The sequence below is a fragment of the Thermobia domestica genome, chromosome 9 (genome assembly GCF_964235325.1).
Source record: "Thermobia domestica chromosome 9, izTheDome1.hap1.1, whole genome shotgun sequence".
NCBI classification, from domain to species: domain Eukaryota; kingdom Metazoa; phylum Arthropoda; class Insecta; order Zygentoma; family Lepismatidae; genus Thermobia; species Thermobia domestica.
Window position 1 is genome coordinate 19,937,022 of NC_137462.1, and position 27,910 is coordinate 19,964,931.

At 36.1% G+C, this 27,910-nt stretch overlaps 2 protein-coding genes across 3 annotated transcripts in view; one reads left to right on the forward strand and one right to left on the reverse strand.

Annotated features, from left to right (window-relative positions):
- LOC145694448 (DNA oxidative demethylase ALKBH2-like) overlaps positions 1-27,910 on the reverse strand; it is an 859,325-nt gene that overhangs the window by 241,847 nt on the left and 589,568 nt on the right. The window lies entirely within an intron of this gene.
- LOC145694446 (uncharacterized) overlaps positions 10,759-27,910 on the forward strand; it is a 164,725-nt gene continuing 147,573 nt past the window's right edge. Inside the window, exon 1 of the mRNA XM_081770687.1 lies at positions 10,759-10,883. The gene's annotated coding sequence lies outside the window, so the exon portion shown is untranslated. The remainder of the gene's footprint in view (positions 10,884-27,910) is intronic.

Here is a 27,910-nt window from a genome sequence, read left to right on the forward strand (position 1 = left end):
ATTACTATATTAACAGAACATCAATCATAATATGAGAAAAGAAAATTAATTCTAATTCTTTTTATATTTTCTTCTTCTTCTTTCAGCTAGCTTGTGCATATTTTAATAGCACATATTCCCCGTATATACAAGTAAAGATGTTAAAAATAGAAGCAATAATATTAAAAATACACAATATCGTTATAATACTAACAGTGCTAGAGCGCTTACCTCTGGTGGATGGAGTCCGTTGTTCGATGCCCGGTCAAGTAAGTTTGTGGTGCACAAACAATCTGTCCATGGGTTTTCTCGCGCTTCTTCTCTTTCCTCCCATATTCTTATCCCAGCATATTTTCCATTATCATTCACTTGCCTTAATCACCCGTCTTCCTTAGCCTAAAGGGCATAATCGTGGGACGTTAAACTGAAAGACTACATTTCATTGGAAGATTTCTTTTCATTATGCCAAAGAAACATACACACACAGAGAGAAAACCGACCCTTGCCAGGGAGACGATATTCCTCGGTCATAAATAAATAACTAACGGTCTCGCTTTGGAAGTGGAAGACTCATCTTGGACTCAAGTCTTAGTGGGTAAGGTGGCTCAGTGGCAGAGCACTTATCTCTGCTGTGTGGAGGTCTCTGGTTTGATCCCGGGCCAAGTAAACTTGTGGTAGACAACAACGTGTCTTTGGATTTTCTTGGAATACTTCCGTGTCCTCTTATATTATTCCACTGATTCTTCCACCATCATTTGACTTGCCTTAATCATCCGTTTCCCTTAGGCTAACGGGTATAATCGAAGGATGTTAAACTGAAAGATTTAACACTAACAGAAATGGTCGTTCTTCACAGAATCAAACAGTAATATGCAACCTGTAACACAGTAGAGTAATTTGGATTGTCTAACTCGAAGCGCTTCTGAGATACTCTACACTTCTTGACTGTATAGATCGTGTGACCCTCAATCGTCTCTCAAGTCGAAAATCGAACAAAGAAAAATAAAGGGATCTTCGTATATGATGAAATGTAGTGAAGGTTTATTAGTGTAGAAAATCTGGTGATAATGGGTGATTCTTTCCTATATGGAAATCTATTGACAGACACACATAGACACACATACACACATACGTTCTTTTATACATTAGTAGGATGTGATCTAACATTTAACCAATCAGATGGCTGCTAGTTTAGTTGCTCCATATTATTATTATTAAGTATTTTGCCTTTTGACAGCTCCTGGGACTAATGAGTTTTTTTTTTTTTTAAATTATACATTTGGGCCTGGAAATTTTTCCTGTTTGTCGTTTCTCGACCTTCAGCTCTTCTATTTTTCAAATGATCCTTCTTGATGAATCAGTTGTGTTCTTCTTCTTCCTATTCCTCCCTTTCCTTCCGTTTCCTTCTATGGCGGTATGAAAAAGACAATTTCCTCACAAGATATGTCCAATCCCATTGACACTTCCACGTAAGATGGTTGAGTCCTATACTCTGCTATCCGTTCTAAAACATCTTCGTTTGTTGCTCTTTCTGTCCATTTTACCTGCTCCATCTTCCACAAACACCACATTTCGAAGCTCCCAAAATATTTCCTCTTTAACTTCCGTAATGGCCAAGTCTCTAAACCAGTGGTTCTCAAACTTGTTGTTATCGCGACCTACTTTAAATATTAAAAAGTATTTTGTGGCGCACCTCATTTTATTCAAATACAGATTGATTTTTACGTAATGGTGGTGTATTTCAAAGCAATTAAATTTTGTATATCACATCTCTAATTTTTCCATAGAAAGGTAACACACAGTTAACACTACTCCCGACGCAATGCCCTACCCCGTGACAGATTTTGACTCACCCACTCTCCTTCCATCCTAACCCAGCATCTCTGCTGACTATACAACAGGGCAGGGCTCTAAGTAACCACTTACTCTTCACGTCATTAACAAACGCTTGCAATTTTCATTTCTTGAATAGTACTTTACAAGATGTTTCTGCATCAAAATAAAATTTCATAATTGAAGGGGAAAACTCGCGACACACTAAAGAACGGCCCGCGACCGACCAATGGGTCGGGACCCACACTTTAAGAAACACTGCTCTAAACTATACAGTCCAATACTCCATATATAGCACCTGACCCAGTTGTTCCTTAGTCCAATATCAAGCCTGCTAGTTAAGAATCTTTTCTTGTTGAATACTTCTTTAAGTATGGTTGTTCTTGGCCTAGTCTCTCTGGTGCAGCAAGCGTCTCTCGTCAAAATACTTTTCTGATACTTGTTTGCTCCATATATGAATGAAAAAAGAAACATTCATACATTTGTACAATATTTCTTCTCTACAGACTGTCAACACAGTTGCCAATAATACGTTGTAGTTTTACAATGAAACAGTTTATACTTCATAAGTGGAGATTAATTTCCTTGTGTGATCGGCCTTTAGAAAGGAAAATAACGTGTTTTTTTTCTTTAAATGTATTCCCGAACGCATCAATCAATCTATACATTAGCAGTTAGCAATAAAAGCTCATGCTGTTGCTTCCTTTTTAAACTTACATATATGGTTTTCCAGTTACCTAATATGACGAAACAATGAGTGCGACATATGAGGGTGGAAATACTTCCGCTTGCGAAGTGGGATCGCATATCGTAATAACATGCACGAAACTCCTATAAAAGCTACATTAAAGATGATATCAAACATATGTAATTGATTTCCCCACGTGTTATATATATATGTTAGCAGAGATAGTTTGTCTTTTATTGCAGAATAAAATAATCTCATGCAGTCACGAGATACGGTTACTTTTTTGTCTCTTTCTTTTCACTTGCACTGACAGGTTCAATTTCAATTACTTTCAATCATTACAGCTGATCAATTCAAGACAATCCAAATTTAACGTGGCTTCAAATAATACTAAATAAGAAGTCTGAATTATTCATATATTCCCATTACATTCTGAAAATCCTAAATCTAATTACGAATATTTCATATTTTCCTAGCATAAATGAAAATACACTTTCTTATAAAGAAAAAGTGTATATATTAAAATTATACAATGCTAAATGAATGAAATAAAATTAAACTTTAGTTTGAAGTCCCATGATTAGGTTAAAGGAGACGAGTGGTTAAAGAAAGTGAGTGATTGTGAAATTCAAATTTTTGTGCTGTGCACCGTGAATCGATCACATTTATTTATTTCATAAGGACAACACAACAGGCTAAATGCCCAGTTATAGTGTCGTCCACATAATTATCTAACACACACTATTATACACACATTATTATATATACACAGATATAAGTCGTTTAATTATGCAGAAGTTATAGCCTGATAATGTTTTGAACTTTTTTCGGACATACTAAGTACAGCTTCTACATGAAATCTAATCATTTCTTTATATGAAGCACACATTCTCCACAGAGGAGAATTATGTAATATGTTAGTTCTTGCTTTTCTACAATAGAATGTACCAGTGTTTGCTGTTCTAGTCTTGCCTATTGGGATACGTAATAATATTTCTGAAATTAATTCTGGACAATCAATTTTACCGTTTAATAATTTATGCAAGAGCAACAAATCAAAAACCCATCCCTTTTTCCTAATGTTTGAAAACTAAAATTCATTACTAAGTCTTCAATAGGAAACATGCTTTGGGTAGAAACCGGTTTTCTTGTATGCAAGCATTTTTTAAAATTTAAATTATAATATATATAATATTGTATCAGAGTATTGTAATAACATTTGGTGTCCAAACAGTACAACAGTATTCTAATTTTGACCTCACATACGAAAAATATAATCTTATAAATGTTGATTCTTTGTAGAAATCCTGTCCTATCCTATAAATTAAACCTAGGTTTCTACATACACTACTCGTTATTGCGTCAACGTGTTGAGTAAAATTAATTTGCTATAAAATATAACTCCTAGATCTTTGATACTATTTGGGGTAGACAATGAAGTGCCACTTATTGTATAGGTAAAATTAATTTATTTTCTTTCCTTGTAAAGGATACAACATTTGGACACATTCACGACTAATTTACTCTTATCACACAATATTTGAACTCTGTAGATTCTGTTGAAGTTTTACGCAGTCATCAATTGAACTTACTTTGGAGTATAATTTGAGATCGTCGGCAAAAAGAACTTGAGAAGTTTTAACGCACAGGGAAATATCATTAATAACAAGAAGGAACAACAGGGGACTTAGGTTAGATCCTTGAGGGATTCTCGATAGAATATTGAACTTTTCAGTAACAAATCCTTTGTATGAAACATATTGTTTTCGGTCATGCAAGTTTGATACAAGATACTCCATTGTTTGTTTCGAAAGATTCAAAGATGATACTTTAACTAGGAAGACATCATGATCAACGACGTCAAATGCCTAGCTAAAATCAGTATAAACTATCTACTTGACCGCCTATATATAATTCTGTTGCTATAAAGTTTGTTAAAATTGATAAGTTTGTCGAAGTAGGGCTATTGCGTAAGATGTAGTGTTGATAAGTTGAAAGAACAGCTGTACATGCCAACCACTGGCGAGCAAGGAGGGCTTATAGAATGCTAAAATGTACATCATTAGGGATAAAGGGTTCACCTCTGGTGCAAAGTGAAGCTGGTTCGATCTTTGAACACGTTGAGTTTGTAATGTACACTTTTTCTCTTTGTTTCTTCCTACTATTCTCATTGTACTAATTCTCGAATCGTAATTTTTATTTTTCAATTATTATGGGTTTCCTTTAGCTTAGAGGGACAAAATGTGGGTTATTAAATCAAAGATGTAATCTCGTTTCTAGATATTTACGTTCTTACAAGTTCTTTTTTATTCACGAATTGTCATCGTCATCTTCGCACGAATTTACCAATTTTGAAATAATGTTTAACGATAAATTTTGTAAAAACAAAATATCCGACTTTCATATGAAAGATAAGGTGTTTGCTTTGATATTTACTAATTATCTCTGTTACTTGATCTTAAAATGGTCAGAGGTAAAAGAGGTGAATTCACTTCATCTTTAAAAAATCAACAAAAAAATCTCCGAAAAATTATCACACGTCAACACAACATGATCCGTCCTTTTTGTTTTTTGAATTTCCCAGTTTCTTGAGCGACAAAAATAATTGAAGCTATTACGTACATATTTTTGAAAGTTTATAATAATCTTTGTCTTTTATTTTTTATTGGACAATTTTTGAAATATTAGGCATAGTTTCACTTACAGCTTTTCCATTATGCAATGTGTAAAACAATACTCGAGATTCACAATGTCAATATCCACCCTGGCTAAAATATCTATTACGAGAGAGTTAAGTTGCAGACTCTTCAAGGACCCATGAAAAATTATCAACTCATATCATGTCTGAGTTCTAGTCGTCTCCCCAGTTTTACCTTCTAGATCCGCCACTGGCGGGGCAATACATATCTTGTAAATTCCGAGTGTCTCTTTATTTCCAATTTTCACTAATATGATGATTAAATTGATTTTGATTAATTGTTTCCCTTATTTTCATTCTTTCATTTATTGAACCTCGTACAACCCAACAATTAGTTCTATTTTTTTTTTAAAAAAAATAATAATACATCTCAATTTATTAGAAACAATGAGCCGGAAACAAATCAAGATGTTTGGGTTTGCAATGGTCAGGCAGCGACCGCAGCCCTAGGCAGTTAGTGGTGGAGTGTTAATAAAACTTTATACTATATAAGAGCAGTAAGCAGTAAATAAGGAGATCTGTAAAATGGGCAACTTCTTTGATTTTTAAAGACGGCAAATTATTGGTGCTCGGTTATGCAATACGAGTGTGACGAAAGTGGCAGCTGTGTTTGGTGTGCCCAAGATGACAAAGACTTACAAAATTTACTTTGGCAAAGAGGAACAGTACTCAGAAGAAAATTCTTACTGACAGCTCCCAGCGAAACGAGACTTCTACAAAATTTAGAAGAGGATACGAGAAAGTCTTATGTCTCGTCTCGATGAGCAATACTAATAAAAGCTATTGAAACTGGAGAACAAAGAGTAGAACAAATGAATAGTTTTCGGTATCTTGGTTGAGCTACAAGTATGTAACGAAAATAAAATGGTACAACATGTAAATGCCTCTCCACTACTTGGACAACAGGAAGCTCAAGAAACGGCTCTACACTTAACTAGACTTCGGTATCTTACTACCACCTCCAATCGTTTTACTCCAGACTTGCCCAAGCAATCACTCTAAAGACGATGGGTAAAACCGTAAGCCACATTGAAATGAAAAGATCGACAAAATAAACCCTATTCCCACCGTCAATCATTTCTCAGCCGCCAATGGATAAAAAGACACTTTATCTACTACACCACCGCGACTGTATTATCTGAAATATAAATAGGACATAAACTCTGGTAGATAATACAAAGGGTCACGCGTTTAAAGTTTCGGCTTCGTCCGGTAGATATCAGCCAATGGAGAATAACTGCTGCCACCTAACGGCGTGATGTGCAAATTCTACTATCTTGGTTTCAATAGTAGAAAATTGGATATGGATATGTACTATTAAAGTCACCGTTACTTGTAAAGGCATTAACGGACTCTCTCTATTAATCAACTCGGGTGAGATAATCGTTCTAGGTATCTACTGCAAAACAACAGAATTCAAAGATTTGCTTTCTTTCAAGATTTATCGTGTGAAGTAACAGACGTACTAACATTTTAATTTTATAAGTTCCGCTTCGTGGTCCTAGTGAAATAAATATTTAGAAAGAAGTAAAAGAATAAGAATGTGAAAAAATATTTAGAAAGAAAATAAAAGGGTAAGAATATGAAATAGATATTTCGAAAGAGATAGAAGAATGTGAAAAAATATTTAGAAAGAAAATAAAAGGGTAAGAATATGAAATAAATATTTAGAAAGAAATAGAAGAATGTGAAATAAATATTTAGAAAGAAATAAAACTGTAAAAATGTGAAATAAATATTTAGAAAGAAATACAAGAATGTGAAATAAATATTTAGAAAGAAATAAAACTGTAAGAATGTGAAATAAATATTTAGAAAGAAGTAAAAGGCTAACAATGTTAAATAAATATTTAGCTAGAAGCACAGCGTATTTTGAAGGTAACTGAGTAAAAGCAAAAAGATCAAAAAGATTTATAAATTGTTTCCTCCAGAGTATTTATTGTACGTAGCAGACACATGGAGATGACGAAAAGAAAACCTGAATGGGGAAAATTAGGTGTGTAGAAAGAAAAAAGTAATGATATTGTATTGGAAATAATATATAGAAAAAAGAACAAAATTTAAAATAATTAAAAACTGGAAAAGGAACTCTGAAAACACTGCTCAAGGAAATATTCTATTTGGAAATCTTCATAATAGGTGTGTTGGGAGAAAAATTAGGAAGGAAAAAAGGATGTATGTTATTGATAAGACCCATTTCTATCTCTGATTGCCGTTCTTTTTAATTTTTAGAGTACTTCTGGTATATTTTTAAAATAAATAAATATGTACTTTATGGCCGTAGGATACTTGTGCTAGTAGTACAGACGCGCATGCAGAATTTTTTGTTGGGAAAAGTCCAAGCTTTGGATGTGAGGCCAATACTATAAGCCAGTATGCCTATCTAGTATTGAACAGCCATTATCCTGCGCCTGAAAAGACAATAAGTAATTGTAAAAAAATGATAGAACTAGATTGTTTTTATAAGAGAAAGTGTTGAGTTTGTTGATTTTGAGTTTAACATCCCTTTCAGCAGCAAGACTACATGAGACGGGTCCTACTGATTAACGTGGAATCCGAACCACATGAACTCCCGACGGGAATCGAATCCGGGTCTCCCACGCCAAAGGCGCGTACGCTGACCGCTTAGCCACGAAGAAGTCTTATAAGAGAAAGACTACAGATGAATTGTAAGATCAAATTTCCATGCTACGTTAATAAGTCTTAGGCTATTTGAGAAAGCGTTACCCCCTGTAGCGAACGCGGCCAAAGTGGCTATTCAATAATTTTACTTTCACCAGAATTATAAATCATACTGTGAGCCAGTCAGGGTTTCCAGGTCTCTTTGCCAGGTTTAGGTGTGTACTCTGCACAAACCATCTTCCAAGCAGCTGTTTCTTGCTACAATCCCTTTGCCTGGCAACACGTCTTTCCTTTTTGTCCTTCCTTTTGAATTCTTTTAAACAGCAGGAGGTCTATTGTTCCGAAATGAACCAAATACGCTCGAGCCAACGTTTTCTCAGCGTTTTTATTGCTTTCGCGTTTATGATTAGCCATCTACATTTAAATACATGGTCAGCGTATTCCAAGAGTACGCATGAGCAATAAATACGCTTTGCGATCGCCTCAAATAGCCGGGTACTTAAACGAGTATAGTTTTATTGAGAAAGTGCACAAATGTACCTTGAATTAAGAAGTTTTCTTTTGGGGTGGGATCGGACCCGGTGTACCTTCGTGAGTACGCCCCTGTAATAGTACATATTTTAATATTTTCTGCTTATAAACTTAGTCGTGAAAATCCTTTTTGGAAAAGTAAATAAAACAAATAAATCGCACAGAAATAACGAAAACTCCGTGTTATATTGATGACCAAGGCCAACTAAATAAATATTTCTGCATTTACTTTGTTAAAAACCATTTTAATGTGGGTTTCTTAAAACATATTCAAGTCAAGCTATTTAGAACGAGTCTGAGTGCAGCTGTGTTGCAACAATATTCATAGTTTTCTTTTCTTTCTTTTTCCTCTTTCTTTTTACATGTTTGCAATGACTGTACCAAAATTAATAGATGAGGGACTAACATATATGTATAAAAAATCTCTGTAGTACAATTAGTCCGGAATTTTGAAAATAGACTGAAGTGTATAACAGGTCCTTAAATAAGTGAAAACTGGGAAATAGCTAACTTTACAAGCACAAACAATAATTTTGCTCTATTAACATTTACACAAATAAAATCTGAAATGAAATTTCTAGTTTTACAACTCACGATTATTCTCTGTAGGGGAAAGGAAACGATTGATTAATGAAAGCTATTGTTTATGACTGTATCGGTGGAATCTGTATGTGGAAGGAAACGGGAGAACCCTGAGAAAATCTACGGACATCCTCTTTTCCATCAGAAATGCACATAGTCTGGAATCGAAACGGAGAACCCTCGCACCTGAAGTGAGCGCTTTACCATTAAGTTACTGCATCATGCAGTTTTTCAATAACTGCGGTGTTCAGGCAAAAGATAGCAGAGGTACCGACATATTTTAGAATCATACAGACAAGCGATAGCACAGGTAGTGACATCTATAATTTTCAGATAGACAAACGATAGCACAAGTAGTGATTACCATCAGATAGACGAGTTATAGCGATTAGCATCAGACAGACAATCGATAGCACAAGTAGCGATTAGAATAAGACAAGCGATAGCACAGGTAGCGATTAGCATCAGACAGAAAAGCGATAACATAGGTAGCAACATTTATTAGCATCAGATAGACAAGCGATAGCGCAGGTAGTGACATCTATTAGCATCAGACAGACAAGCGGTAGCGCAGGTAGCGACATCTATTAGCATCAAACAGACAATCGATAGCACAAGCAGCGATTAGCATCAGAGAGAAAAGCGATAGTACAGGTAGCGATATCTATTAGCATCAGACACACAAACGATAGCACAATAAGTGATTAGCATAAGACAGAAAAGCGATAGCGCAGTAGCGATATCTATAAGCATCAAACAGACAAGCGGTAGCGCAGATAGCGACATCTATTAGCATCAGACAGACAAGCGGTAGCGCAGGTAGCGATTAGCATTAGACAGAAAAGCGATAGTACAGGTAGCGACATCTATTAGCATCAGACAGACAAACGATAGCACAAGTAGCGATTAGCATCAGACAGAAAAGCGATAGCGCAGGTAGCGACATCTATTAGCATCAGACAGACAAGCGGTAGCGCAGGTAGCGATTAGCATTAGACAGAAAAGCGATAGCACAGGTAGTGACACCTATTAGTATTACAGAGAGAAGCGATGGACAGGTAGCGACATGTGTTAGCGTGAGTGTTTATTTTACTTTCCTGTCATTATTAAACAAATATAATTATATAAACATAAAGTATATGCATTGTATTTATTTCAAAAGCACCAAAAGTAATCTAAAAGTTAAAAGAAAAAATATTTACTGGATCATAGACCGCAACCAATCTTGACGATCGTTCATTCTTTTTAGAACCGGAAGATTTATCAATTAGCAATAGATAAGTTGTCATTTATGGCAAAATATTTATGAAGAAGAAACGATCATGATGATGAAAATCCTTCGTTTTCCCATCAACTATACCCAAAATACAAAATGCGAAACAAACATACCATTTAGTGTTTGTTATTGTTCTAACGCAAACCAAACGAACTTAATGGAAAAGACAAACAGAATTCTAACAAGTGTGAGATGCAAGAAGTCTCCACAAGAATAAACATCCAGTTCTTCTGGTCATCCGGAGAGGAATACCGAAAGAAGTAGAGATGATGTTGATAGTCGCTTGCAAACCTTTCTGCAAAAGTATAGCAATAAACGCGTAAGTCCTCTTTTCACTCTCGCTGGCAATTTCTAAGATGACCTTGTGCACAGAAGTCCTTTTTCTCTCCCGAATCCAAGAATCCTGAGGAATGTACAAAGGAAGGAAGAAAAGGTGTGCAATATTTTCTGAACCCTTTGGCACTGACTGGGTAAACTGAGGCCATTGCGCATGCGTAGTCAGGCGTGGACTTGAAGTCGAGAGCGCCTCATATTGGCTACCCCAGCGGTGTGCTCCACTATAGTGCATTGTGTGCTTGAAACCATACCATCAGCACCGCGCGGCTTCATTTACCTCTCGTGATTACTATCAATAGTGGTTTTAACCGTTGTGTTTTTGGGATTAGCCGCTACCGGTAAGTCTTTTCTTTTTCAGTTAACAATGTATAATATCTCTCGCAAGTGCCAATTTGCGAAAAAAAATTGTAAACATACAGTATTTTGCACATTTGTTATTCAAAGATAATATAAAAAATATTGGGTTTATTGCAGCGGAAATAAATAAATTTACAATATCATTTAATGAATTATGGAATATGAATTTTCAAGTAAAGTGGCAATGGTCTGCGGAGCAGTGTATTTGGTTTAGCACTACGAAATTCTATAAACACTTTCGATTCAATGAATTTACATAAATTGAACATACTTAATTTTTCTCAGCTTATTTGAGTGAATTCTCGTGTTATTTTTGGATCAAAAGATCCCATATATTTCAATCAATAATTTTCTTATACGCCTTATATCTGGAGAACTACATAGACAAATCCAGACTATCACTTAACTCAGTATGATGTCCTTATTCCGTACAAAATACAAAAACTCGATTTAGGGGTCCGTTCAAAAATTTTGTGGCCCCTGATCCAAAATCTAGTTATTGGCCAAGATTGCAATCTTTTGATGCATTTTTTTTTTTAATCACTCCTAAAATTCTTGTTTGGACTATACGCGAATTAGATTGTTTTAAAAGTTTATGTGGTACATTAAAACAATTTATACCAAGAAAAACTGTCATCGCATATCAGAAATCTTAGGAGATACCTTGTTTAAGATGACGAGTAAATCGTGTTTTACAATTGAGGAAATGAAGAGGTTTTATTTAAAAAAAAAAAAAAAAAACCGAGTGTTCCATGCTTCCTGTGTAGGATAAATAACAATAATAATAGTATATGAAAGCAGCTGATAACTTTAAAATGGTGGAATGAAGACAATGGAATTAAACAAAATGTACCTATAGTCAAGATTTTATTAACAAGGTTGATACACCATGAGATTGAACCAATGTCCTTCACAATAGGCATTGGTCCATCATCCTTGCAATATAATTAATGAATATCAGCTGTGCTAATGAAGATCAAATTAACTTAGAATCTCTTACGTTCAGTACCGGCAGTACACATTTCACCACTTATACTAAATGTCCATCATTCGATCCCAGGCGATAGATTTTGTGGTGGACAATGTCGTTTCTCTACGGTTTCTTTCACTCTTATTAGATCCAATGTATTTCAATCAAATTTTTTTTTTGTACGCCTTATATCTGAAGAGCTACATATAGTGTAGCCAAACCCGAACTATCACTTAACTCAGTATGATGTGCTTATTTCGTAGAAAATACGAAAACTCGATTTAGGGAGCCGTTCCAAAATTTTGTTCACCCTAATCCAAAAAAAAGACTAATTATTGGCCAAGATCACAACCTTTTAATCCATTTTTTTGTTTGTTTTCCTAAAATTCTTGTTTTTATCAATTCCTCTACTATTACCTACTTCCATTTACAGGGTGTCTGTCAGTCACGAAACTCACGAAAGTCATGAAAAAGTCACGAAATCAGAAAACGGTAATCGAAGTCAAGGAAAATGCACGAAATTTAACTTTTGGGTCACGATTTTTTTTCAAAAATCGGTACAAATATAAGTATAGACTGGAAAATTTTGTTCTATAAAAGGTCAAAATTCACCTCCAAAAATGTCTATGGTCGGCTTTAGAAGCTACCAAATCGCAAACCAAGCACGCTTCTATCGCATGCATGAGAATTTGGCTCAATTCGCACCCAAGTTCTCTCTTAAAAATGTAACTAAATTTTATGGTTTGGGAAAGAAAAGGTTACGAAAAAGTCACGAAATTTCATTTTGGAATTTTAGTAGACACCCTGATTTATTACTCGTTTCCACTTTCGTAAACAAATTCCTAAAAAAAGAAAGAATTCACAGCTTAAGTATTACAAAGAAGTGTTCTTCAAAGCATTTACAAACGGGGTATTTTAAAAGCACAGAAACAATTTCCAATTTAGACCCCGGAAGATTTTTCTTGTTACAAATTAAAACAAGCAACTTGTAATTTTGTGTAGGTACGACAGGTAAGTAAATGTTACGAAAAGTACAAGAGGAAACCACTGTGTACTCATGATGAAATCCACAAACATACATACAAAATTTGTCCGCAACAAGATGCATATTCTGTATCCTGGGATGGAACTTGTGATCTTAAACTCAGGAAGTAAAGCGATATAATATTAAACTATTGCAGTCTTTGAAATGAAACCTTTGTTTTACGTCCCATGGTTATGCCGGGTGGGCTAAAGGAGACGGTGATGATGAAAAATTAATTAAATGGTGGAATGAAGAAAAGTGAGAGGAAACGGAAGAACCCCGAGGAAACCCATACACACCGTGTTTGTCCACCACAAAATTCACTTAGTGCGAGCTGGGATCGAATCCAGGACCTCATGTACCAGAGGTGAAATTCTACCACTGAGCCAGCGCGGCCCCTATTGTACTCTTTATTTCGTAAAATAAATATCAAACAAGAACATAATAACAATACAAGTAAAAAAAAAAACATATATATGTTGGAAAATCATACCAAAAATTAATTAAAAAACGCACATACAGATCTAACATTGAAATCATTAGTGATTTGCTACTTCTTATAAACCAATGAAAATTTAGCTACGATCGGAAATTAAACCAAGGCGTGTGCCTATTTGACACTTCCAAATTGACTACTAATTTTGATAACAAGAAATATATAGAAAGTTATGGCAGTTCAACAGTGAATAATTCATCTTCGAGATCCAGCTTCAAAAGTTCGAATCCTGTCCAAATCGTGTAAGAAGTGGCTCAGTACTACAGCTTTCATCACTGGTACTAAGAGTCCATCGTTCGATTCCAGGCGATATGACTTTGTAGTGGATAATATCATGTTTTCCCGGAGTTCTTCCGTTTCTTAATATCATCAGTAACAGTTACTTTCCTTTTATGTCCTTCAAGGTTTCATTTCATTTCATTTTCTAGCAGCATCTCTGTTGTTTTCCTAAATATAATTCCGCTCGTTTTGTCTCAATTTATCGTTCTACTAATTTTTTCATCTGTTCTTTTATTGTCAAATGGTTTCAAAGCGCAGTCTTGGGTTCGATTCGTGTGAGAGCATATAACTTGCAATGCTAATCCAGCGTCGTAATACATTAGCCAGCTACTAAAATTAAGACGTAATGAACAGCTACAGTCTAGCCAAATTCTAGAAATAACAGTGATTTAGGCCACATGAGCTGACCACACATCACCAAAACAAAGGATCTCGTTGTCTATAGATTTTCGTCGCCTGTAACGTACGAACTGTCTCAAACAATCACTGTCAAATATTGATTGTAGTCACTTAAGCCAAAAGTAAAACATGGGAGGTCACATGCACGAATTCGTTTCATTTCATTATAACTGTGGAAAAGTTTCTGTTAATAGTATGAGGTACGGAGTCTTGAATTGTCAACTTTGAAATACGAGGCAATATTCTGACCAAAGATTATAATATTATAACTGTATCTCGTGTCCTCTCATTTTGTGTCTGTCCATTGTATATCTTAGAAGAAACGTTTATAAGAAAAGGGATTAGGTATAAATATCCTTAAGTTTCAGATTGTATCGCTATTTCTTCGACCCCAGCTCACGCCAAGTGAGCTTTGAGGTGAACAAACACCGAGTGCGTGGGTTTCCTTGGGGTTCTCCCGTTTCCTCCCACTTTCTTCATTCCACCATTTCATTTACTTCTCATCATCACCGTCTCCTTTAGCCTATCCGGTATAACTGTGGGATGTAAAACTCAAAAGATTTCATTTCATTCCATTTTCTAACGCTATTTCAGGAAAGAACATTTTTAAAAAATCGATCAAGATGTCTGTTTCGTATCATCAGAGATATTCGTAGCTATTTCATGTTGTTGGTGAACATCAAATAATTAGATAAATTTCCACTGTCAATGCAAGGTAGAGGTCTTTCAGTTAAATGGTTCGCCTGTGATGCAAAAGATCCAGTTCGATTGGCCATCGGTTGCTCTAGTAGTCCACATTCTCTGTTGAACTTATCACATGTAACCTCTCTATAGAAAAGGAACTTAAGGTAAAAAAAAAAAAAAAATAATAATAATAATACAAAAGATCAGGCACTTACTAAATAAATATCAACACTAATAAAAATACTTCCATATGGGCGTTTCCTTGTATCAAAAAATGTTCAACTCACATAAAAGGCCAACAAAACCATCATCGACATTCTGGCAATACTGACGAGCCACTTGACACGAAATGAGAATGTTTCATGCGCCACGTTCTTCAGATAAACTCTACATCTTGACGTCCCTCTTTTTCCTTCTGCCGTACCTTCCATTAATATCTTCATGATACAGCTCCTTTTCCTATAATGTCCCAACTAGTTTCTCTTTGTTTAATTTAATTAATTCGAAATTGCTCTTTTATAGCTAACTATTGCTTGTCAGCAGGTCCATAGCTAGGGGATGGTCACTACAACTAACATTCAGTTCTCCATTAAAACTTCCAGATGTTTATTGGTAATGCATGAATGTAATATGAATTAAGTTAGCGTCGCCCAAAAGACGACCTAGTCCTTTTCTTTGTCTTAGTGTTCTAGCTAAGAGATTGCTAACAAGGCTCTCTTCCACAAAATCTTGTTCGGGAGGAAAGTTAAAATGTGAGGAGGCGACGCTGGACATTATTTGCTAAAGGACGTCCTTGTATAAGTGTGATATGTAATTCCAATTTAATTTATTCTAGTCTCGGAGGCGGGAAGAGGCAAAACTCTCCCTAGGTATATCTCGAAGGAACACTATTCCTATAATTTCTTAATTCGTTTTTCATTCGACCCAGCTTTCTCAATTTATCTCCACACCCAAACTTCAAAAGCTTTCAGTCTTCTTTTTGTACCTTTTTTTTATTATTATTTTGGTAGTGTGTATGTTACTGTCTCACAGTGTACGATATGACACATGAAACATTTTTTGAGTCCTTTTTCTTAACTCTTTGTTCACACTCACCCCCTAGAGAAACAGACTTTTCTTCTTTCCAAATGCTTCTTTTGTCGTTACCTTAGTTGTTGCTATTTTTCACGTTCGCATCTCATGTCTTGACAAATAACTCTATCCAGTTACCGAAAGCTACTCCAAAATATTCCTCTACTTCTATCTTTTATACTCTCCGCTTTGCCCCAATTACGATTCCTTTTGTGTGTGTGTGTGTTTTTTAATTTCATCCCATACTTTTCGCATATCCAACTAAAATTAGCTAAGAGCAATTACTGTCTTGAAAATCAACTTAACCCCTTACCGCATGCCGTGCCATGTATGGCACATACCCTTTTTTCACTTTAGCTTTTTTGTGATTTCTCAAAGGCATCAAATGACTGTTTTGTCTGCTGTGTGAGATATTGACGTGTTTGAGTAAGAGATTTTGGTGTCATCTAGCATGTCCTTTGTGAGTTGTAAGTGTGTCACATATGGCACTTACTTATTTCTCGTCGGAATTAAGTGAAAAATCTAAAATTCAAGTTTTATTTCATTTTTCAAGTTCCCATATGAGGATTTCCAATACTGATTATTTTTTCGCTAAAAGAAAAAAATCATGCAGAAAGGGGTTAAGGAGACACTTTCACAAAAGAAAGGAAGAAAGGATAATAAGGAAGGATTGACAGACAATCGAACCAAGTTTCCTCATTACTGTGGGGTATCATTTATAACTGAATTATCAGTGACATTTGGTTTTGGGGAGTTCCTTAGTTATTCCTTCAGTGCCATTTCGTGGCCATACCTTTTCGGTATATCTAGTCCCTGATTCGATTCCCGATCGCGGTATTAGTCTCCGACATAAACTCAGGTAGTACCTAAGACCTTGCTCTAAACAGTAGGTTTCACCTCAATTAATCTAGGTGCTGGGAGAAGACAACACCCAACTGACTCCTTAAACTACATTAAACTACAAGGCAGCGTGGGGGAACTATTTTATTTATTGAATGTCTTTGAATAAGTTCTTTTTAGTTTAGTTTAGCGTACCACAATTATGGGCTAAAGCTAAGTGAGATAGTGATAAAGAAATGACTGATAATGGTGGAATGAAGAAAGTGAGGGAAACGCAAAATCCCCAAGAAAATCCACGCACACGGTGTTTGTCCACATTTGGATTTCGACACTCATGGAGGTGATATTGTTAACACTACGCTCTGGAATCTTTGCTACCCCAGGGTGTCCACGTATCCGTTTAAAGTGGCTTTGTGAACCTCAGGACCACATTGGAACGAGGGTACATTAAAAAATGAAACACCATTGAAACACTTTTGGTATAGATGTTGAAGGGGAAATATGATGTAATAGTGTTTATAAAGTGTGCAAAAGCGTTACTTCTGTAAAACAATATCTAGTATGACATACCGTAAAACGGGGCTACTTTGACATTTAGGGTTACTTTGACAGATGAGCAATTCGTGCTTCCTGTGAGAATTGTTGCATATACTTTCATAGATAAAGGCTGATATGGTGTTCACGGTGCGAATTGCCGGAGGGGATGAGGGATTTCTCCCACTGTATTTCTACCCCATCTCAATATCCTTCCTGTCCCCCAATATATAATAGATCCGCCACTGTTTATTCCCCACAAAAATGAATAATCTAATTCGCACTCTGACGATATAGAGAGTGGATTCAATGTGTCCTGTGCAAAAAATGGGTGTATGGGTTTTGTAATGGTGGATCAAAAAATCCTCAATATGCTTGTTACGACTGTGATGTTGACGACTAAGGTTTTTCTTTCCATTGTTACATGTAAAGATAACATACCGGTACATATGTAATTATGTTAAAAGTAAAGTAAAGTAAAGTAAAAAAATAAAATAAAATAAAGTAGAGTAAAAAAATAAAGTAACAATGTAAGGTAGAGCACCGTGTATGTTTAAAGTAAAAGATGTTAAAAGTAAAGCTTTAGAAAAACTTGTACAGTGGTGTATAATAATGTACCACAACAAAATAAAGATTTCGTGCTTATCAAGTATACAGCATACCGTACCTTACACATGACCAAAACAGTGTTTTATACACTTTACATAAATTCCATGTCAAAATAACTCCATACGTTGAGTAACTTTGACCTTATGCAGCAAACCTAAGACCTACATAAGATATCAAAGTAGCCCCACCCCCGGGGCTACTTTGACCGGTATTTCTTAATTTCTTCCCGCCAAAACTTACTTGTAGAAACTTAGGTTTAGTAGTGGATGTGATAGCCTAGATACCTATTGTTATGATGAGAATAGTATCATTCATTGGTTGCAGAAAGTGTCCCGTGTACACATCTAAACTAGTCCAAAACCTGTCAAAGTAGCCCCGTTTTACGGTATTTAAAACACTTCTTCTCGGGAAACAGTTCAAAAATAAAGTGACGACATACTTTGTGCACATTTAGTACATACATCTGGGACATACTTTGACAACACAGTGGTGAATATGTGTCATCTCAATGTGTTCAAAGAATGTCGGTAATGTGTACAGTGTCCTACTGTGTCTAAAAGTAGTTTCTGTATTTTTTGCAGTGTAGAACGAGAAAAATCTGTTGTCCCACCGGGAATCGAACTCCGGTCGCTCATTTACCAGGTAGACATCTAGACTACACCACCGCGGTTCTCAAGCTAACGGAGGCAAGAGATGAAAATCAATAAATGATAAAAAATTTAGTCGAGTGAGAGTAGTGAGAAGGAACATAAGTGTTTCTATAAAACGCAAGGAAACGTTTACCACAACCTCATGACTTTACCTGGGATCAAACATACGATCCCTGGAGACGAAAGTGAACACTTGTATACTGAGCCCCATGTCCCCGAAAATATGATGGAGAACCAACAAGAGATGGTATTCGTTATTATTTGATTAGATATTTAACTGATATTTTAAGCGTAAAGTCAACCAATGAAAGTATAATAAGAATTTGAAACTGACTGTATTTGCTACATTTACTAAAAAACTATGAAAGGCTTACGTCGACCATTTAGTGATTTTAAGTTGGGAATATGTCGTCCAGCATATCGCGAACCCCCATCATCATTTTTCTGTATTTATTTACTGGACTCCGCCACGTGTTAAATCTAAGTAACTTCCGAATTGATCTTATGATACTAGATAAACACCACAGAGCCAACAACGTCTTGTTTTCTCCCAAAAACGACAAATCCAATTATCTGCTTGACTTCGACAGTTGTAAGGGTACAAGTAAACCAAACCATTAGGCCAGTGACTATAATTGCTACATCTTTTGCTACATCTTGTTGTTCAATATTCAAAGAAAGGATGCTGTTCTAACAAAGCGTTAAAATCTCTTCTGGCGAAACAGTTACTTTTTCATCCAGACATTGAAATCTCCCTATAAACTGTGTACTTTGGGCACCCGATATGTTGAGTAAGCTTATGGATAAAGGGGGCTCGTGCAATACCAATTAAGCTCTTATTTCTGGTGCGACGGGTCCTGGATTTATCCCTGGTCATGTGAGTTTATGATGCAAAATATCGTGTCCGTGGGTGTTCTCAGAGTTCTTGTGTTTCCTTCCACGTTCATATTCCATCAATTCTTTCATAATCATTCACTTTTTAAAAATAATCTGTCTACTTTAGCCTAATATATATGAATTAAAAATACACTGGATATATTTTTAAAAAATATCCCAGTATGAAAGGAAATTTGATAGGATTCAATCTTCCCATGCAAGATGGTATTCAGCAGACTATAAATTGAATCATTTTTCAACAAACTAAAACTAAACCAACAGCACTGAATCCCAAAGAGGGCTATCCAAGAGGCGCAAGTTCAGGAAAGTGATGGGTGGTCAGCACCCAAAATATTTTTTTTGGGATCGGACTTTCTGCTTCTGCAATTAAAATATTTCAGTAATATATTCATTATGCTGGATCATCAACAAAAAAAATACCCTCATAAGAAATAAAACACACGGCAACGTGTGGTAACCATTTGGCTTCACAGGAACATATATTATTAACCAGTCATGGGCCGCGATGGCTCTGTGGTGGAGCGTTCACCTCTGGCGCGTGGAACCCCTGGTTCGAACCAAGCTCGCGCCAAGTGAGCTTTGTGGTGGACAAACACCGTGTGCGGTTCTCCCATTTCCTCCCACTTCATTATACCATTGCATTCATTTCTTATCATCACTGTCTCCTTTAGCGTAGCCGGCATATTCATGGGATGTAAAACTGAAAGATATGGCTAACCAGCTATGTTCAGCCATGAATATTCGTTTAATTTGGTCTCATATTTGTCAAATATGTGATACGACCTTAAGTTGTTATTTATCCACGAGTTCGTCATTTGTGTGGAACAAAGTGATCCATGTATGTTAGTGGCGTATTTAGAGGGAGCTCCCGGGCTTAAGCCCCCCCGAAATCTTACTTATTATAGTAAAGTATATGAAATATCTTGCAGAATTTTCAGGCAAAGCCCCCCCCGAAAGTTAGCAAAGCCCCCTCCGAAACAAAATCGTAAATACGCCACTGGTGTATGTAAACACTTTAAAAAATAGTTAGATTGAAACTTGGCAATGAATTTGATTTAGAAAATGTTAATACACATTACACCCATTGTAAGTTAAAAAAAAAAAAATCAGTTCACAGTTCATCAGATTAAACTCACCGCAAGAAGCAAAAATAAACACGATAATACAAGTAATAAAATAAAGCGATCGAAATCTTTTATGTATTCTTGTTACATGAATGTTTTAACACTTTAATACATGTTCACAATTCTGCAAATTCAATGATCTTCTCTTTTTACGACCATGTTTTTATGAAGAGACATTTGTTTTGTTAGAAAGAAAGAAACATATCCGATTCATCGATATAGCTATACCGTTATTGCAAAAAAACTTGACAGCAATTCATCTTTTTTGTGTGTTTGTTTTGGAAGTAAATAAAAGGACAGAAACCTCAGATGACAACCTTTGTCACGGGATGTCATGAACTCTCTTTGTCATTTTGTAATACGACGAACAAAGAAACAAAAACTGTGATGACAAAAAGTACACTTTAAGATATTTTTTTTAGTAGAATTACAAATTAGGAAAAAAGTGAAAACTTTCTTTTTAACGTCCCACGATTATGTCTGTTTAGGCTAAGGGAGACGATGATTAAAATCAAGTGAATGATGATGCAATAATTGGTAGAATGTTAAAGTAGGAGGAAATGGGAGTACCCGAGAAAACCCATGGACACGATGTTGTCCGCCATAAATTTACTTTGCCGGGGATTGAACCAGGGACCCCGCGCACCAGAGATAAGGGTTCTACCACTGAGCCATGCTATTCCAACTATTAGTTGAATTTAGATGAATACTACAAGCGATATAGTTTTAGAAAAAAATATCGCACGAATCATATTAATTCATGTTTTAGAGAAAACCTCGAAAACCTGGTTTTGAATATTTTTTGAGGAGACATATTACGTGAATCCAGAATTGTCTGGAAGCCCTATACACGAGTATATGGTTGACTTGTATACGGGACTTTGACGAGGGAGGCCGGTGGGTTCGTTATGTGGTTCGGATCCCACATTAAGCTGTGGTCTTACGTCAAACACACCCAGCCTTGATGCTCAATGGGACGTTGTACCTCAATCTAGCCAAAGAACCAAAAATTCGTAATAATTTATTTTTAAGGAGCTTCGTTAACCAAAACCCTTTTATGCATTTACTCTGTTTGTCCGTGTGTAAGTCTGTCCGGAATATACAGGGTGGTCCAAAAGTAGGTATACACCCCTGCATTGATCAAGAATAATATTCTAGTTTATGGATTTATTTTATTCGGGTCTTCCGAGCTTAAGATGTAAGTAAAAAAACATATTAAGAACAAATAATAAAGAAAATAAATCTACCCGATGGATAACAATAAGAAATGATATAAAATGTAATGAGCTGATCAGTACAGTACTGTATACCTATTTTTGGGCCACCCTGTATTTTGGGTCCTGCGACATCGTACCTCTTGAACCACCACCCATATTATATATATATATATATATATATATATATATATATATATATATATATATATATATATATATATATATATATATATATATATGATCAAAATCACCGATATTAGTGCCGAATCCATAGTTTTGTGGGTCGCTGAGATGAACAATGACACTTCTCCCGTTTAAATCCAAATTCAGCCACGCAACTTGGGGGAGGGGAAGGAGGATATATATATGATCGAAAATGGCCGATATCAGAGAGCGCTTTAGTAATATTAAAAAGTGACTGACTAACGGAACACATTACTTTATTTTCTTATTTTAACCCAGAGAAGCAGGTAATTGACGTTAGTTAATGATAAAAGAAAAGTGTTTCTCCATTTGATTCCATTTACCCTAATATAGCTAGGTGGGAGCATTAACCCAGAAAAACAAGCATTTCTTTCTTTCCCCAGTGCCTAACACGTATGCTTTCTGTACCCGTGGACCGTATTCGATTCGCGATGGGGCTCGAATACTACTTCGTATCCTACTTTCCTCTGTAGATCTCAACTCACATGACATCAGCGGAGGGCCGTGGTAGCTCAGTGGTAGAGCGTTCACCTCTGGTGCTTGGGGTCCCGGGTTCGATCCCAGCCCACGCCAAGTAAACTTTGTGGTGGACAAACACCGTGTGCGTGGGTTTTCTCCGGGTTCTCCCGTTTCCTCCCACTTTCTTCATTCCATTATTTCATTCATTACTCATCATCACCGTCTCCTTCAGCCTAACCGGCATAAGCGTGGGACGTATTAAGATTTCATTTCATTTTTTTCATGACATCAGCGATGAATTTCAATCAACAATCTGTTCTGTTCTAATCAATTTTTCTTTCTAATGAATGATCTCGGTTGGTTTCGCAGTACAAGAACCAGAATATTAATTTAAAACGGGAAGTGTAAAAGAGGTTGTAACATTAACGTTCCGAGACAATTTTTATGAAAATGTATAGCTATTTATTAAAATAAAATGAGATTAAAATTTAAGTTTTACGTTACACGAATATTCCATATAGATTTGAAAGAGAAGAATTATTCTTGAAAATGAATAATTAAGAAGTACTGGTGGAACGACAAGGTGGGAGGAAACTGAGGAACGTATGAAACACACTAATACGATCCTGTCCACCCCAAACTCACGTGGGTCTGGGATCGAAAATGAAATGAAATGAAATTTTTCAGTTTAATATCTGACGATTATGTCCATTAGGCTAAGGGAAAAGATAATTAAGGTAAGTGAATGATAATGGAAGACTCGGTGGAATGATATGTGGAAGGAAACAAGAGTACCCCCGAGAAAACTCACATTGTCAGCACATACTTACTTGTCCGGGAATCGAAACTGGCACCTCGTGCACCAGAGATAAGAGCTCTTCTACTGACCCACCATGCTCCCCGCCTGGGATCGAACCAGGGATCATACACACCAGAGATGAGCGCTTTACCACTGAGCTACCATGCGCCTCATATTTATTAAAGTTTTTTATCTTCATATGTTAAAAAGTTGGCTATTTTTAGTTATGCTGTTCAAAAAAAGAAAAGAAAAGAAAACCGTGAACAAAAATATTCTTGTGTTTGTTTCCAACATTACATTTTTTTTTTTTTTTTGGTGTTATGTTTCAAAGGCAATGGCTTATGCAACTTAAGCGAGATTTTTCCTTTTGCTTTGTTCACAAGCTATTCTCTTCCTCTGTACATGATAAACTTTACTTTCAAACAAACCTACGCAGCTTCCCCTCGCTCTCTCGTCTCTGCTTCATAAACACTACAGCTGCGTATGAGAACTTTAATTCACTCGTTTTTTTAATATTTTATTTCCAAGAAATTTCCCTTGCGTCTGTTTTTATATATATGTATATATTAATATAACACATTAAAACTAAACATTCCAAATACTTAACACGAAATGAAAAGCCATCAATAAGATTTACTACAAGAACGATATAAAAATCAAACCTACTTAAAATTTTCTTATTTCCTTATCATAAATATATTATTTAATATATATATATATATATATATATATATATATATATATATATATATATATATATATATATATGTAGTTTTGCGTAACATGCTGCACGGTCCAAATCACACTTTCACAGCCAACTATAAGTTTTTCGGGGAGTGAGTTCAACAAAAATAAAACTATTCTATGCACAAAAATTAGTTCGAGAACGGCACGATAGCTCAATTGATTTGCAGCATGGTATAGTCAAACTGGCTCGGGAGTTAGGCTGATGGTCGTGAGGCAAAATACGTCCGGGGCTTGAGCTCCTGTAAAGAGAATGGATAGTTTTAACTGTCCTGTCCTCGAAGGTCCTGTATTCATGTCCCTGTCCAGTCTAGTAGTGATCAAAACTTCAAGAGAGCTCCTTCGTGGCAAGTAGTTAGCGTACCTATCTTTGACGTGGGAGACCCGAGTTCGATTCCCGGCGGGAGCTCATATGGTTCGGATTCCATGTTAATTAGTAGGTCCACATCTCACATAGCCTCGCTGCTGAAGTGGACGTTAAACTCAACATCAACTCAACTCAATTCAGAAGAAAGACAAACGTGAGAATTTAAAAAAAAAAAATACTAACTAAGTATGCAGTAATTGCAAATTTGGAGCGATGCGATCGAGTGATTATTCATAGAACATTTTTGTGCATCAATTATTTTCGTGAACGAACATGACATGAAAACAGTTGTATTTGGCATATAAGCGGAAAGCATACTGGCTTTGAAAAATTGTGTTCGCAGAACAAAACGAAAAGGACTTCTATTTCTAATGCTAAAAATTCTATTTTCCATTGTTTACACTGAGAATTCGTGCGCCAAATGCTCTTCCAATATTATGTCTATGGGCATCCCGTTTTCCGGTGATTATTCCTCAATGGTACATCCGATCGGGACATGCGACTTCGTACTACCCTCAGCGCGAGTTATGGAATCGCAAGGTCAAATTTGGTGAAGAATGGTTCAGACATATCGAAGATCTATTCTTTCAGTGATTATTCCTCAATGGTATGTCCGACCTGGACGTGCGACTCCTTACAATACTCAGCTCGCGCTCTCGAATCACCATGTCAAATTTGATGAAGAATCGCTCAGGTATTGCGGAGATCCAGTTTTTCGGTGATTATTCCTCAATCGTATGTCCGATCTGGACATGCGACTCCTCACGCTCTCAGCGCACTCTCGAATCAACATATGAAATTTGGTGAGTAACGGTTCAAGCATCTTGCAGAAGTATCCGGATAAACGAACCGCTAAGTCGAGTAACGAGGAGCGTTGTTTCAATAATAATAATAATAATAATAATAATAATAATAATAATAATAATAATAATAATAATAATAATAATAATAATAATAATAATAATAATAATAATTGGAAGAAGAAGAAGAACTGAAAGTTGTAAAATGCTCATTTGTACTATTAGTGTTACCAGTTCCGATCCCAGCTCAAATAAATTTATGGTAGACAACATCTGTCGGTGGGTTTTCTCGATGTTCTCCTTCCACCAATTCTTTCATAATCATTCACTTCCATCAATCATCCGTCTTATTTAGCTTAAAGGGCGTATCTGTGGGACATGAAACCCAAGGGCGCCAATCCTTGGGGGCTCATGTGGGCCCCCGCATTGTATTTATGAATATACAACATTTGGCATAATTTGAATTCAATTTGTCTTAAAATACTCATACGGGCCCTCCCAAAGTTACAGAGAAATCGGCGCCCTTGATGAAACTGAAAAATTTCCTTTCATTATTTCCTTCCTAGAAACATTTCACATTTATGAGACATGAATTTACTTTATGAAGGGACATTAGTTCAACTTTATGTGACGCAGATAAATTAGACCAAGAACAGCTGCCTGGACAGGTATGCACCGCAGAACTCAACACAAAGAATAACTTCAACACTGATTTCAACAACGGACAATATATATATATATATATATATATATATATATATATATATATATATATATATATATATATATATATATATATCGAAAAGTTAACTATTCTAATATTTTTGAAGCATCTAAAAGTAAAGTAATTTCTCAGAATCATACTATTTAAGAACTCGAGCTACTTTGTGCATCTGTGTTTCTGAGGCTTAGGTGACGAATGAACAGAATATGGGTTACCTAAATAACGACAACATATTGGAGCTTATATGCAGTGGTGCAGTTAAAACCGAACTCAGCACCATCTTATCCTCATGAATTTCCGAAGGAGTAATGTCATTCGTTTTAATTAACTCTATAGATATTGAACCCGAAGGTTGCATGCCGCGTTCACAAAAGCTCTCCAGTGACTTCTGTCCTTAGCCAACTGTATCCAGTTACTACTCTGTACTCCTAGTTCTGCGACATTTATCTTAATATTATCCTCCCATCTGCGCCTAGGTCTTCCTAATGGTCGTTTCCCGATTAGATTTCCAGTTAAAACTTTGAAAGCGTTCCTAGTTTCTTCCATCTTGGCTACATGAACTGCCTACCTTTGCCTCCTAGACTTGATGACCCTAACAATGTTTGGAAAACCTTTCTGAAACAAAATTAAATCAACAATAACTTAAATAAAACTAAGTACATCTTGACCATCAAGGTTCAAGAGAAACGATAAGATGCTAAACATTTTCCAGGCCAGAAGACTGAGTTCGATTCTCGGTGAGAGTTCATGAAGTTTGAATCTCACGTTAAGCTATAAGCCGACGTCTGACATAGCCTTGGATGGTGATAGGCACTTAAACTCCTATCCAAGCAATATTTTTTTCTCGTCCAGCTCGCTAAAAATAAAATCTATATATATAAAAGAGAACGTACAATTCTTTGTCCGCTCATCACGCTAATACGGCTGAACCAATTTCTTTCATTTTTGGGGGGTTATTAGGATTTGGACCCTAGATGGTTTTTATCATATCACTTTAATTTTTAATTACCAGTGTCTTGAGATAATTGACCATTCAGGTGTCCACAAATCCTTTGTTAGTTCATCATAGGTAAAAATAAACGTATTTATATGCAACCCGCATGACCGTGTCACTCGGCGGGTTAACATAAATGACAGGCGATATACAGCGGAAAATAGCTTGAATCTTCTGTTTAAAATTTTTTAATTGATTTGCTTATTTTTACAGACACTTTTACAATATGCCAGCACCGGGATGACCGCAGCGAAGCGGGGCGGGTTAACATAAATGACAGGCGATATAATGTTAAGATTTACTGCAATCTTCTATGGTTTTTATCATATCACTTGAAAGCGAAAAAGTAAAAATTATCTAAGTAACAAAGTTTATTGCGTTCCGGGGTGACCGCAGCGAAGCGGGGTGAACGCTGCTAGTACTCAAATAAACTTTAAAATATTATATCTAAATAATGCAAATGACTTATATTATTCGTATTTTCTTCGCGATTTCGAGGACCCGCTTACGAAAACTGTGGCCGGCCATCCTGATATGAACTTTCCTGAGTGCCTTTCTCAACACCACCAATAGTGAGAGCGCCAGAATGATAGGAATGAACGCAGTTATGCTAACTTATAGACACGACAGAGTTCCAAGTTTAATTTCACTGTTGCATAACCTTGTTTCGAATAATTGTATTGTACTGTTTGAATTTTCTGGCCCACGCTTATGCCTTTTAGCGTAACGAAGATTATGAGAAATGAATTATTATTAGGGTTGCATACGAAACACGGTAGAGGCTGTTTCGTCTCTAAAAGGTGCCGTTAAACCGATGTCTCCAGGCCGGTATCCAGCCCAAAAATCTAGGGGGGGGGTAGAAGTTAGGGGGGCCCGACCCAACCATATCACAGTTCATCACCATATTATAGTTCATTTGTAAACCTACCATGAAAATTTTAGGGGGCCAGTAAAAATTTAGAGGGGGAGGCCGGCCCACCCTAGCCCCCCCGTGGATACGGGCCTGGATGTCTCGACTCAGAAAGTGTATCTCTTTCTACTGCAAGAGCTCTGCTTCGTCTCATGTGAAATCAGGAACTTTCTTCTGTTTCGTTTCATCTAGTTTGAAACTCTAATGATATAA